This window comes from Gossypium hirsutum, chromosome D11 (genome assembly GCF_007990345.1).
Source record: "Gossypium hirsutum isolate 1008001.06 chromosome D11, Gossypium_hirsutum_v2.1, whole genome shotgun sequence".
NCBI lineage: Eukaryota > Viridiplantae > Streptophyta > Magnoliopsida > Malvales > Malvaceae > Gossypium > Gossypium hirsutum.
In genome coordinates this window covers 25,698,892-25,714,255 of record NC_053447.1, presented here as the reverse complement: position 1 = coordinate 25,714,255, position 15,364 = coordinate 25,698,892, and the positions used below count along the sequence as shown (strand labels likewise).

The 15,364-nt window shown below is 31.4% G+C and overlaps 1 pseudogene; it reads left to right on the top strand.

Moving 5' to 3' along the window:
* The first annotated feature begins 4,852 nt into the window (after window positions 1-4,852).
* Window positions 4,853-6,880, top strand: LOC107913229 (uncharacterized acetyltransferase At3g50280-like; annotated as a pseudogene).
* The last annotated feature ends 8,484 nt before the right edge of the window (window positions 6,881-15,364 follow it).

Sequence of the window (15,364 nt, the reverse complement as noted above, 5' to 3'; positions counted from 1 at the left end):
GGCTTTGGCTAAAATATCAAATAAGCCCTCTGAAAATAATTAGAAAATTAATTAAACCCTTTGAATCATGGTCTGTACCCAATTAAGCCCTTTGAAATTTTTTTCTCGTTGAAGTCATTGATGGCCATTAACTATTGGCGTGATAGGTGACGTGGAAAAAATGTTGACGTGTCAGTTAACATGACAAGCTAACGTGAAAATTGATTATGTGAAGGGGGTAATTGATTTTTCTAATAGATTTTTATTACTTTATGAGGGCTTAATTGATTATTTAAGTAAAATAGTTTATTAAAATTCTAAATAAACCTAATATTTTAACTATAAAATATAAAAATCATAAAATTTATTAGAAATTTACGAAAAAAAACGATGAAGTTTATAAAAATAATTATAAATTATTGAACCATCTTTAAATATTATAAATTATTATAAAAATAGTATAAAATTTTAGAAAGTATTAAAAATTACCAAAAGAAACTACAAATAAGTTAGAGAATATTATTAAGAATACAAAAATTATTAAAAATTATTAGAAGTTTATAAAATAAAAATTTATTGAAAATATTGAAAATTTATAAAAAAAAATTGTTATTTTGGTGGTTTGGAGTCTCTCGTTTTGTTAATAAGGAAATGAAGAGATTCAACTGTGATGATTGAATTTGTGTAAATGTGTCGAATAAGGGCTTTGAGTGATAATATGATAAGTGATGGAGAGAGGTGTTTATGGATTGATCCAATTTACTATTCAAAAAATAAAACAATTATATTAATATTTTGTATATTTTATAATTAAATTGAAATAAAAACATTTTTATTATTTTAAAACAATGAAATTAATCATTTTGGCAAGCTAGGTCTAATTGGACTTGAGCTTAGCAAATTTTTTGAAATCGGGCTTAAGCTCGTCCCGACCCATGTACACCTTTAGTGATAATCAATGTTTTTTTTTTTTGTATTTTTCATATCCATTTTATAGTCCTACCCCTCCCAACAATATTATCTTCAAGGTTTGCACTTGCTTCCTCCACTTGAGAGTGCAATGTGCCTTACCATTATACTCAACCACTTAGTAGTGGTAAGTAATGTTTTAGTTGAGAGCAGATGATGCGAGGGAAGTTAATAAGGATGGGGTTGATGTATGATTTAGGATCGTGTATGAAAGTAAACAAAAAATGTCTAGTAATTCTTAGTTTTTATAAATTTTCTTTATTTTTTATATTTTTATAATATTTGAATAATTTGAATAAATTTTATAAATTTTATATATTTTTCTAAAAAAATTATAACATTTAAATTTTTCTATATTTTTAATACTTTCAATAATTATTTATAAATTTCAAGATTTTTTTATGAATTTTATAATTTACATTTAAAAAATTAGATTTCTTTTAGAATTTTAATAATTTTTTATTTATATAATCAATTAAGCTTTCATAAAATAAAAAATAATAATTAAACCTTCCACGTCAATTTATCATGTCAACTATTATGTTATCATTCTTCCACATCACCCACGTCAGCACTTAATTGTCGTTAGAGGCTTCAACGGAAAAATAAATTTAAGTGACTTAATTGAGTACAAATTAAGATTTATTTAACTCAATTGAGTGCACTTTTTGATAAATGATTTAATTAATTTTTTAATTACTTTTATAAATTCTTTTTTGCTTTTTAACTTTTTTTTTTCCTTTTTTACTTTTTTAAACGAAAAAAAAATATTTATGTAATTGATTGCATTTGCAAAGCACTTGAAGAACACGTCTAGGATGCACTTTTATTTTGGAAGAGAAGTTCCAACATTTGAGGCTGCCTGCTCCTCTTTGCTATCTTCATTCATTCGTTCCTTCAATTTTTTCCCTTTAAATAATAAATTTTGTGAAGAAAACAATTTCAATTTGAAAACTCTCTAAATATTATTAAAGGACAATATATCATTAATAGTTAATATAAAATATAACAATTTAATAAGTCATTTACCAATAAAAATGGTTTTTCTTTTAACGAATGAGGTTTAGAGTAATGTTGTGCTTGATTAAATTTTAATGAATTTCCCGAGTCTTTTAACGACATCATCATTGTGCTCGTGCCAAAGAAAGAACGACACACTTGAATGAAGAACTTGAGCCACATAGTGTTGTGTAATATGTTGTATAAGCTGACCGCCAAAGTCTTGGCCATCCGGCTCAAACAAAATTTACCAAGGATAGTCTCCACGATGCAGTCGGCTTTTATTCCTGGTAGTTTGATCACTGACAATATTTTGAAGTAATTCACCACATGAAGAACAAAGGGAGAGGTAAAGTTGGTGAGATTGCTTTGGAAGTTGACATCAGCAAAGTGTACAATTGGATTGGCTGGGGCTATCTAAGGTTTATGCTAGCCAAATTCGCTTTGATCCTCGCTGGATTAAATGGATGATGCTGTGTGTGACTTTGGTAAAATATACCATTGCTTTGAATGGTGAGGAGTTAGGCTCAGTTCTTCCCCATCCTAGCTAATAACAAGGTGATTCACTTTCGCCTATCTATTCTTTCTTTGCACAGATGATGAGTGTTGAATTCACTAAAAATAAAATTTTTACGCCTAAATAAAATATAAATAATAGTATAAAGAGTAGGATCGATTCCACAAGAATTGAGATATCTAAAATTATACTTCCTTTATATTAGGATGCGTGGTAGGCCGCTATCATGCCTACAATGTGTGTAAACCTGTACGGAATAAAAAAAGAAATTAAATATGAATAAAAATAAAATAACAAAATAACTAAGAGAACAAAATTGCAGTAAAATAACAAAACGAAATAAAGATTGAATAAATTGAATGGACGATGCTCTATCTTCAGGCACGATTTAGGCTCCGATTTTGAATTGATCCTTGAGAACAAATCTTCTCCTCCAATTAGTAAGTCGATTATAGTGATCGAGAACGCCTTAGGCCACCAACCTTTTCAAGTGTAAATTAACTGCGAGAACACCCGACAACTAACCCTTACCAAATGAACAACTTTGAAATACACATCCACAATTTAGCTCTTCAGTAGCCTTGTGAACTATAAGGACCCAACTCAAATCAACAGCCTCAACCGTGCAATTCTTTTAAACTCGATCGTTATTTCCCTCGACGAATCCAACCACTCACTCAATTGGTTACGTCAATTTGTTCTTTGGTAGATCGATTACGGCAATTATGAATAGTATCGTTCTTCTAATTGTACATCACATAACACTAAATCAACATACCTTATTTGACTTGATGTTATTACGAATTTGTGAGATAAGTGAACTTATCTCCTAAATTGGAGAAATAATGAATACCGAAATAAAAGATTTTGAATACGATTTCGAATCTCATAGTTTAAACTCCGAATCAAAAATCAACCTAAAACTAGGTAAAACTAAGTACTCATAAAATAAATTAAGAACAAGAAAAATTAGTTGAAAAGAAAGAAATTTAAAGGCAAAAAAACTTTATTGAACAAAAATAAAAAAAAGGGGACAAAAGTTGGTGGTTGTGCGCCTATGTGCTCAGAGCAAGCTTATCTGTCTGTACTTACTATCTTTAAGATAATTTTATTCTTAATAGAAATAATAATAAAATAATTCTAAAGTCAAAGAATTTTGTCAGCGAATTCAAACTCTCGTTATAACGACTCAAATTTTAATAATGTAAAAAAAATATTATTTTAGAATTCCATTTTCGTAAATCTAGTCCGTAAATATAAAAAAGAACATTTACGAGGTTAATATGAAATTATAATAAAAAGCGATTAAGTAATTTAGTCAAAAAGTAGTTGATTAAAATTTAGAGATTAAATTATAAAAGTCTAATTACTATTAAACTTTAATTAAGAAAAAAAATTATGGACTTAAATAACAATTATCTAAAGGTCTGAAACGATTATTTAACCATTAGTTAGCATCTTTCGATGGATGATGATTTCTATTCAGTTAAGTTTATGATCAAAATATATAAATTAATGTTTAATTAAGATTAATTAATTTAGGGTAAACTACACCCATGGTCACTTTTGTTTACCTTAGGTTACGCTTTAGTCACTTATGTTTGAAATGTTACGTTTTAGTCATTTACGTTATCATGTTGTAACATTTTAGTCACTGAGCTATTAATCGTCGTTAATGGTGTAACGGTAAGCTGATGTGGCACGTTAAATCATCATTTCAAACAAAATTTTAGGTTAAATTATACAATTGATCCCCATATTTTTTTCGTTTTAAGTAATTTAATTTTTTTTCTTTTATGTTCTTTAAACTTTCCTCTCTTTTTTTCATTCTCTTTTGTTTCTCCCTCTGTTTTCATACATTTCCCATTTCTTTTAACATATTAGGAAGTCGAATTGACAATGAAAAAAGAAGTAGGAAGTCGACTATCATCATTTGCCTATAACCAAAACCCATAAACCCATACCATGCTTCTTTTTTCACTACCAATTCGACTTCTTGGTATGTTAAAAGAAATAAAGAAGGTAGAAAAACAGAGGGAGAAGTAGAAGAGAATGGAAAAAAAAGAAGAAAAAAAAGAAAGTTAAAAGAACATAAAAAAAATTAAATTGCTCAAAACGAAAAATTATGGGGACCAATTGTATAATTTAACCTAAAATTTTTGTTTGAAATGATGATTTAAAGTGCCACGTCAGCTTACCATTACACCATTAACGACAATTAATAGCTCAGTGACTAAAATGTTACAACACGATAACGTAAGTGACTAAAATGTAACATTTCAAACATAAGTGACTGAAATGTAACTTAAGGTAAACAAAAGTCACCATGGGTGTAGTTTACCTATTAATTTATAATTGAAGTATAAAAGTTAAAATAGTGGAAGATGGAAACATTTTATCATCTCTCTCTTTCTATTGCCGTCCTCTGTTGAAGTAGAAAAGAAGAAAAGAACATTCAAATTTTCGGCTATCAATTTATGTAAGTCATTTAAGTCATTTTTCTTTAATTTTTATAGATTTATAATTATGGGAACTTGATTTAATTAGTTCATATATTAATTTATTTGGTTATTGAATTTTTAGCAAGTTATCATTAATAAGAAATTGATGAATTATACTTGAAATTGATAAATATTAAGCTTTGATGATATAAAGGATTAGCTTATTTGTACTTGACAGTTACGAATGGATCAAGCTTGGACAAGTGATTCAGCAACAGCTGCTTCGGGTAGCTAGCACGGTCAACTATTGAACATTACTAAGCTTTGAGTGAAGATTTTTACTGCTAAAAGCATGGCCGACGTGCGATTCATATCCAGCAGTATAGTCCAGGCAGCAAATCACAGTGCATCGAGTGAGAGGATTGAGCTAACTCCATGGGATCTTAGGTTCCTTCAGATCGGGCATATTCAAAAGGGACTTCTTTTTCCCAAGCCTAAAGCACCTCTGCAGGAGAATGACACTGAAAACACCCTCATCCATCACTTGAAAACCTCTCTCTCGCACACTCTACACTACTTTCCACCCCTTGCAGGTCGACTAGCAACCACCCAACATGAAGATGACACCATTTCCTTTTTTATTGACTGCAACAACGCTGGAGCTTCGTTTACGCATGCAGTAGCTGATGGAGTCACCATTTCTGACATCATTAAACCTGTTTGTGTTCCTACTATCATTCACTCCTTTTTCCCACTGAACGGGCTCGCAAACTTTGAGGGTACTAGGAACCCGGTACTTGGAATACAAGTAACAGATCTTGCAGATGGTATATTCATTGGTTGCACCATCAATCATGTTGTGGTGGATGGGACATCATTCTGGCATTTCTTGAATTCATGGTCAGAAATTTCCAAGGGTTCGATTCACTTATCCAAGCCCCCTGTTTTTCAACGCTGGTTTCCTGATGATACAGATATCCCCATTCGCATTCCTCGATCTGCAGTCAAACTTAAACAAAGCAACGAAGAGTTGGAGTCCATTCTACCTGGTTTAAAGGAACGAGTTTTCCATTTCTCGAAAGAGAACATTGCAAAACTCAAGGCAAAAGCTTAACACTGAGATGGGCACCAACATCTCTTCTCTGCAAGCTCTGTTGTCTCATATTTGGCGATCAGTTATCCGCAATAAAAGATTTGATCCTAATGAAGAGACCACTTACCGTGTTGTAGTCGGTGCTAGACCAAGATTGCCGGAACTGCCTGATAATTATTTCGGCAATGCAATATTGGGCGTGCTTGTAACTATGAAAGCAAAGGAACTATTAGAACAAGGAACCGGAAATGCGGCCTGGACAATGAACAGAAAAATCTCTACAGTGACCGAAGAAAGTTCCAAAATGTTCTTCGAGTCTTGGACAGCAAGCCCAAAATTTGTAACTATGAGCACTTTCAAAAGCAATGGTCTGACCACAAGCAGTTCCCCTCGATTCAATATGTATGGTAATGATTTTGGATGGGGAAAGCCGATTGCAGTAAGATCCGGGTCAGGCAACAAATTTGAGGGAAAGACTACACTGTTTTGTGGAGCAGAAGAAGGAAGTATTGACATTGAAGTGTGCCTTTTTCCGGAGACGATGGAGGCTTTGGCAATTGATGAAGAGTTCATGGATGTCGTAACTTTGTAAGACTAAATTGATGGCAGTTGGTTGAATATTGTTCTTTATTCGATTCCAGTGAAATTGGGTGGGACATGAATTTGACATTATGGTCGGTTGAAGTGAATGGAATATGGCCGTAATAGATAGAGCTCTAATTAATAATTTAATTGTTTGTTTGGTTTAATAGGATATAATAGAGTTGTAATAGTATTATTGTGTTTAGTTGAATAGAATACATGTAATAGTATAAGGAAAAATGCTTAAAAAAGCAAAGTACCCTTAACAAAAAAATTTTAGGTAGTTGATTATTGTTATTGTTTTTCAATTTTAATAAGATTAATAAAAATAATAATAAATAATTTAATCATAGTTTAATATATTTATCATTAAATACAATTTGATAAAATAATATATAATTTAATAACATTCTTAATTTAATTGTTTGGTTCAATGGAATGGAACGTGAGCCTAATTAAACTGAATTATAACATGGATCCCAATAAAATAAAAATAGAATGATTAAGACCGCAACTCAAATATATAAAAATATTTTTATTTTTTAATATAATTATGATCATCATTTTAATTTAATTTTTTATTTTAATTTTCTTTTTGTGGTATCCAATGTATTAAAAAGTCTAATTCTTTCATACTCTATTTTGCAAAAAAATACAATATATATATATAAACTAAGAAGTTAGCTTAGCCCAAAATACTTATAATATATGCACACATACATAAATTTAGAAAAAATAAGGATTATAAACCTCCTATTATATATATTTACATATGCATTCATAACTTTACACTATAAATGCAACGTAGCATTGCATATAGCAATTGTATAAATGAGTAGTTGTTGCCTTCCTTTCCCTTGCTTTGCTGCTCTGGTCTGCTCAGTTCAACATGTACTTGTAATATATACACGTATATGAATGTAGAAAAAATGTAATTCTAGACATCCCTTCTTGTCCGCCAAATAGTAGTCACCCATCGTCAAGAAGACATGTTCTCCTTGAGTCACTTCCATTGCACCCTGATTTTCAATGCATTCAACTTTACCTGCAATTCCACAAAACCAAACAATAAAATAATATCTTGTTATACCTTATGTACTCATAGAAAACTTGACACGTATTTTCCAATGAAACCAATGATATCGCGAACCCACAGCTAGTTCAAGGACCCTGTAATTTTCGCGAAACACAGCCTGGTGAACTTTAGACTTTCACATCATCAATCTTAAAACACATAGCTAAATTTGTCCCCCACCATAAAAAGATCACGCAAACAACTCACGTAGGTTGCTCTCTTCACTCACCCTCCCTTCACAGAATCTCTGAATTCTCTCCAGAAAACCATAATTTCCTCCCAAACTTCAGACTCCTTCCCTTCACTCTACCTTCATCTTCTTCCTCTATTCACCTCACTGGTTAACATATTTTAATCCATCTAAATTTCTCCAATTATGCAGCCACTTCTTCATAACCAAAACAAACCTGCTCATTTCCATGTTCAAACTCCAACTTCAAACAATAGTAGTCTCTTGACCGAAGATAAACTTGTAGGCTTTGAGCAAATTCCGAGCAAGTTATAATTAGGATAATAAAATCTCCAGATAACTCCAACCAGAAAACTTTTGGAACAAATAACATTGATCAATAAGCCACTGATAAGGTATATATACTGAAAAGTATTAGAATAATTACAAAAAAGATAAAGAATACCTTTCATTCTTCTTGAGGAAAACTACAATAGTGAATGCTTTCCTCTGCTCCATCACAAACTTTCCACGTGTTTTGATGAATCTCAGTGAAAAATGGTGTAAAGGGGGCCATAACCTTACATGAAGTTAGAAGCACCTAAAACTGTAGTGCACATTTCTAAGCATGTAAATAAGATGTGACTTTTGCTGAACATATGATAGCAGGTTAGAAGTAATGATTTGCCACTACAAAAATGAAAAAATAGTACATACATTATAAAGAGTAGAGAGAGCCATACGACAGTCTTCTTCTACAATACGACCTTTTAGTCTCTTATAGTTGAATCTCACATATATATATATATATAAGCATGCCCTGAAAGAATCTCACTCAGGACTCAAGGAAAGACAGGAGGGAAACTATATTATATGCTGCTTCATTTCTACAATTGAAAGTTCATTCTAGAAGTTATGAGAAAGACAGGGGTAAAGGATATGGACTAACAGTTGCTAACTTATTAGCTCTGTCTAGCCTGAACCTTAACTTCATATTGTTCATTACTATGTTCGTTTGGGTTAGAGACATTACCATGCTTACCATCAAATACATGGCACTCTAAAGACATCAAGAAAATGTGTTCCATAAAATAAATAAACCAGGAGATATATTCATAGCCTAACTCCCATATCATTGGCATTATTTGTAGTTAAAGTTTGCCATTTATGCGAGAGATTTATCATTGTGTTTAGCTGTCATTCGGCTACTCAACTATGACATGCAGAAGATACTTTCAATTCAACATCCTCTTCCCACCAAGTAGAATTCTGCAATAATTTATGATTTGGTTTGTTGGTTAGCTGATTAATTTTCACGATGCTTAATATTTACCATGTAATATATGTATATATATATGTATATAAATCAAATTTCTCATCTTGTTTCCCTAAGTTCCATGTATCTACATTACGATGCCAAATTATGTGTACTTTTGAATAATCCAATGCAGAATGCCCTCCTAATTTCTAAGAATACCAAGTTGAAGTGTTATCATATGGCCAAAACATGTAAAATCGGAAGGAATAAATTAGGATACAGAAGTCAAGCAACATAAATTCCTTGTTGTAATGCCAACACAACCAAAACAGTAGAAAATAGAATCATATCTACTCCAATAAATAAATATAAAAACCTACAAAATTGGAAATTGAAAGGTCAAAACTCGAAAGAACATGCAAAAAATTCTACTCAAATAAGGACTTTAAAAAAAAGCATAAAAATAAATAAATAAATAAATCAGCATTGTATCCTTCAATAATACACATGGCCATGAGAAAATAGAGAATAAATAGTTGAGGGAACATCTAAACAACATAAAAAAACAAGTGTGAGGGAACATCTAAACAGGACACTTCACTTAAGATAACTAAAAAATGTGCAAATAGAATGATATCAGTACATACCTCGCTTGTAACTCATGAATTCCTTCATATAACCGATCTGCATGACTTCTAAATTGTAGTATAAGGTCAAAAAGGACAAACAGTGACTTGTAAAGTGTTTGAGATCTTTCACCTAGGAGTGATTTTTCTACAATTGAGTAGAGGTACTTCTCATATGCTCCAAGTAGATCATCAAGATCTTTTGCTACTTCTATTTCATTGTAAAAATTGGACCATGACACCTCTAAGACTTCAAACATGATATAGTATTGCAAGTTGGTAACAAAATGATTCATCTCATCTCGAAGAACCTACCATCACCTCAATGTTGAAAATAATTGCAATTTTATAGCATGTTGCAGCTTTGAGTATACACTTGAATGAAGACAATTGGATTTATGGAAAAATACTTCCAATACCAAAATCTAGAATTTCTAAACTTGGATTTAACTAGTTGGTTAATGAAAAAGGTCTCAATACCAAAGTCTACAATTTCTGACCCTATCCCCAAACTGCAGTCTTTACAACTAAAAAAACTTCATTTTCTTCGAAATTCAAGAAAATTATGGAAAAATAATTACTTAATGTGAACTAGATTTCTTAATATTCTTCTAGGTCATTCTTATTACAATGATAATTGAAAAAGTTTCCAAAAGGAAAGAGGAAAAACAGAACCAATAATACAAACATATTTGAAATTAAAAAACAAGAAGAGGAAGAAAAAAGGGGGAACTTATAGAGGTTCTCACAAAGGAAAGGAGGCAGCTTTGCAAAGGCGGGGAGAGTTATTCCGTGAAATGAATCGGGTGAACGAGTCGAAGAAGAATCAACGATTCTCAATGACAGAATCGAGGGAGGCGCCACTTTTACAACAACGATGGAATTACGAAATTGATGGGTGAACAAATACAAGTTTAAATTGTTTGGGGGGAAATTTTTGCTATTACGTCGTTGTTGAATAGGCTATTCTTAGCCCCTGTAACACCCCGAGCCGAGTCCGTCACCGGATTAGAGTTACGAGGCATTACCAATCAAAATCCGACGCAAAATTATTATTACCAAAATTAGTCAACAATTTATTTACAAAATTGGACCAGATATTAAAACATTAATAGACACAACAATGCCACTTTTGGACAGCAATAATCCTCCTCCTAACGGCAACATTTAACAACTAAAATACAATAAGTGTCTTAAATCGGACAACCAATGATTCACATCACAACCTTAGCATATTAATTATCTAAATACCATAATTATGCCCTAATTTGGACAGTCAATGCTTCATAATATAACAGCAGCATATTAATTAGCTAATAACTTGTCTTAAGTTCAACTTTAACTCCCTCATGCGGTACAAACCGAACAGCATGTAAGTTAACTTCAAATTTTTTTATATATACATCGAAAGGAATAATGAATGAACATCAAACTAAATAAAATTTTAAAGTATGGAGTTCAGCAGATTAAATAACACATACTTATCTATCATAGCTTATACTATAATCAAATATGTATAATTAAAATCTCCATTTTAATGACCTTTAAAACTATATGCATAGACACCAAAATAGGTCAAAACAAAGTAAGCCATTTTCGCATGGCTCATATTCACATATCCCAAAATTAAACATATTAACTAGACTATACATGCCATAGGTTCGAATTCAAAATATATAAAATACCAAAGACGGTCGATAGTGTGATAGACTATGCTGACGATCCCCGAGCTCGTAACGTGACTTCAAAATCTATAAAACAGAGGTAAACAAATACAACACACGTTAAGCTATTTAAGCTTAGTAAATCATGAGCAAAAATTCATATATATATACTTATACTTATTCCATCATTAAGTTAAAATAAACCAAAATCATTTATATATTTATATATATATCAAATGCATATAATCACTTAATTTAACAAATTCAGATCACCGGCACTTAGCCTGCTAGGTTTATAACCTGATTCAGATCACCGGCACTTAGCCTTCTAGGCTTATAGCCTGATTCAGATCACCGGCACTTAGCCTGCTAGGCTTATAGCCTGATTCAGATCACCAATTACAAACTTGATAATTCAATGATTCAACCGAATACATTTATATATATATCTTTATATTATAGATTCAACTACTACCATCATAATATTTAACTTCCATTATACTTAAATAATATATATTTCACATTCGAACATATTAAAATAATCTAAGCTAATAACTTCGTTCCTTTGATTCAGATCACCGGCACTTAGCCTGCTAGGCTTATAGCCTGATTCAGATCACAAATTTCAATTTCACATATACAAAATATTTCCAAAAAAAATATTTATAACAAACACATGTTCATTGTAGTTCATGTCCAATCAATTAAAAGTTTATAAATCATGTCTTCAATTCAATTCAAACACTTATAAATTTATAAACACACATATATATTTATATATTATTACTTAACTAAATTCAATACAAGAACTTAACATATATATATCGACCTATTCGAAAATAACTTTTACATGTATATCCGTACATATGCAGTACTACCCATATATATATTTAACATTCACACCTTGAAATATGTTCAAAACCTATTCAAACATATATACGTATATGTTTCAACTCACACATATATATATACTTATTCGAAATTATCTATGCAAATGCAATATACATACTTTTAATCAAACTCAAAGATTATACATGAATGTACATATATATTCGAATTTTGTGTTTACATTTATAATCCTCATATCATCAAATATTTTCAATAACATAAACATATTGATACATGTTTAATATTCAAACAATGTATATATATTTTTTCTATATACCATTCGTACTTACAATTAATTCAAAGACTTATATAGGCATATATTCATATATTCGAATATGGTATATACATATATACCATCTATATTTCAAACTTATTCAATCAAATTATTTTTAATTATAGATCAAAAAAAATAAAATAGATATACATACATATATACTGATTTAAATACGTCAAATAACTAGTAGACTTACCCCGGACGATGGAAAATCGAAGTCGGACGATTATTCAACTAATTTAGCTTTTCCCCGATCTAACTCTGATTTCTTTGGTTCTCGATCTAAATATATTCAAAATAAGATAATTTATTTATTAACACATTCAATTTAGTCCAAAAACACATAATTTGGAAAATTACTATTTTGCCCCTAATATTTACACTTTTTGCAATTTACTCCCTATTGCATAAAACACAATTTACACAAAATGTACCCATACCACACAAGGGCCGAATATTCATGGTTCTCATACAAGTCCACACATTGCATTTATTTCACATTTTAGTCCCCCAAAAATTTAATTTCACAATTTAGCCCTATTTACTCAATTTCACTAAAAATTCCAATACAAAACATATTAATCTATCACATATCTTTCATTTTTCATCATCAACTATCACAAAGTCCAAGCATTCATCAATGGCACATTTCAAAATCATCAACAATTCACAAAATTAAAACATGGGTTTTGAAGAACACAAAGCAACGATCTCAAAAATGTAAAAATTATTAAAAATCGAACAAAGAACTAACCTCAATCAAGCTTTTATATGACCAAATGTAGCTAGGTTTTCTTTCTTTTTGTTTTCTTTACTTTCGGCTAGTGAAGAAGATGATAACCTTGAATTTTTCTTTGTTTTTAATTAACATATATTAGTTTGTTTTATTTATGTACCTTATTAACCTTTAATAAATAATTTATATTTCATATAATATAAGGATATAATTGTCCATAGCCACCCACTATCATTTCAAATGGTCTAATTGACATTTAAGAACCCCATTTTTAAAAGACAACATCAATTAGGTATTTTTAGATTTAACCCCTAAATTTTGATTTTACGCAGTTAAACCCTTTTTATCAAATTGAACCTTCAAACGATTAAATTTCCACACGAATTTTTCACACCTATAACTTAACATATAATAGACACTAAAAATAATATTAAAATATTTTTCTGATTCGGATTTGTGGTCCCAAAACCACTATTTCGATTAGGGTCAAAATCGGGTTGTTACAACTCTCCCCCTTTTAGGGATTTTCGTCCCCGAAAATTCTTACCGGTGAATAGGTTTGGATAACGCTCTTTCATTGTATCTTCTGACTCCCAAGATACTTCTTCAACTTCGTGTTTATGCCACAGTACTTTAACTAACGGAATTTTCTTATTTCGTAATTCTTTGATCTTACGAGCCAGAATGCTAATCGGTTCTTCTTCATATGACATATCAGAGTTAATTTCAATCTCCGTCGGACTAATCACATGTGGAGGATCAGATCGGTATCTACGGAGCATCGAAACATGGAATACATTATGAATCTTTTCTAACTCAGGCGGTAACATCAATCTATAAGCAACCGGTCCAACACGCTCTATAATCTCATACGGTCCAATCAATCTCAGACTCAATTTGCCTTTACGACCGAATCTGAGTATTTTCTTCCACGGTGAGACTTTCAAAAACACTTTATCCCCGATCTGAAATTCTATATCCTTTCTTTTCAAATCCACATAAGATTTCTGACGATCTGATGCTGATTTCAGACTATCCCGAATCACTTTCACTTTTTGTTCAGTCTCTTTAATCAAATCAACCCCGTGTATCTTATTTTCACTGAGCTCGGTCCAATACAATGGTGTACGACATTTACGACCGTACAAAGCCTCGTAAGGTGCCATTTTGATACTAGATTGAAAGCTATTATTATAAGCAAATTCAATCAAAGGTAAGTATCGTTCCCACGTACCTTCAAACTCGAAAATGCAACATCTCAACATATCCTCAAGTATCTGAATGATTCGTTCGGATTGACCATCTGTCTGCGGATGGAAAGCTGTGCTAAAATGTAGTTTCGTACCTAAAGCATTTTGTAGTTTCTTCCAAAATCGTGATGTGAATCCCGGATCTCTATCTGAAACAATAGAAATAGGCACACCATGCAATCTCACAATTTGAGAAACATACAATTCAGCAAGTTTATCGAGTGGGAAATCCGTGCGAATCGGAATAAAGTGTGCCGATTTTGTCAACCTATCAACAATAACCCAAATTGCATCTTTCTTGCTCGGTGTCAACGGTAAACCGGATACAAAATCCATCGTCACTGGGTCCCATTTCCATTCAGGTATCATGATCGGCTGAAGCAATCCAGATGGTACTTGATGCTCGGCTTTTACTTGCTGACATATTAAACATTTCGAAATAAATTTAGAAATGTCTCGTTTCATACCATGCCACCAATAGTGCTGTTTCAGATCGTTATACATTTTCGTGCTACCTGGATGAACAGAAAATCGACTATTATGAGCTTCATTCAAAATTATTTGAATTAACTCTGAATTTTTCGGAACACATAATCGGTTTTTGAATCTCAAACAATCCTCAGCATCAACTAGAAACTCTGAATCAACATTTAAGTCACACTGAGCTCGTTTTGCAATTAAATCATCATCGACTTTCTGAGCTTCACAAATCTGTTGAACAATTAACGGTTTTGCTTTCAACTCAACTACTATCGCACCATCATCAGACATAGCCATATGCGCGTTCATTGCACGCAAAGCAAATAGTGATTTCTGACTTAGGGCATCAGCAACAACATTAACC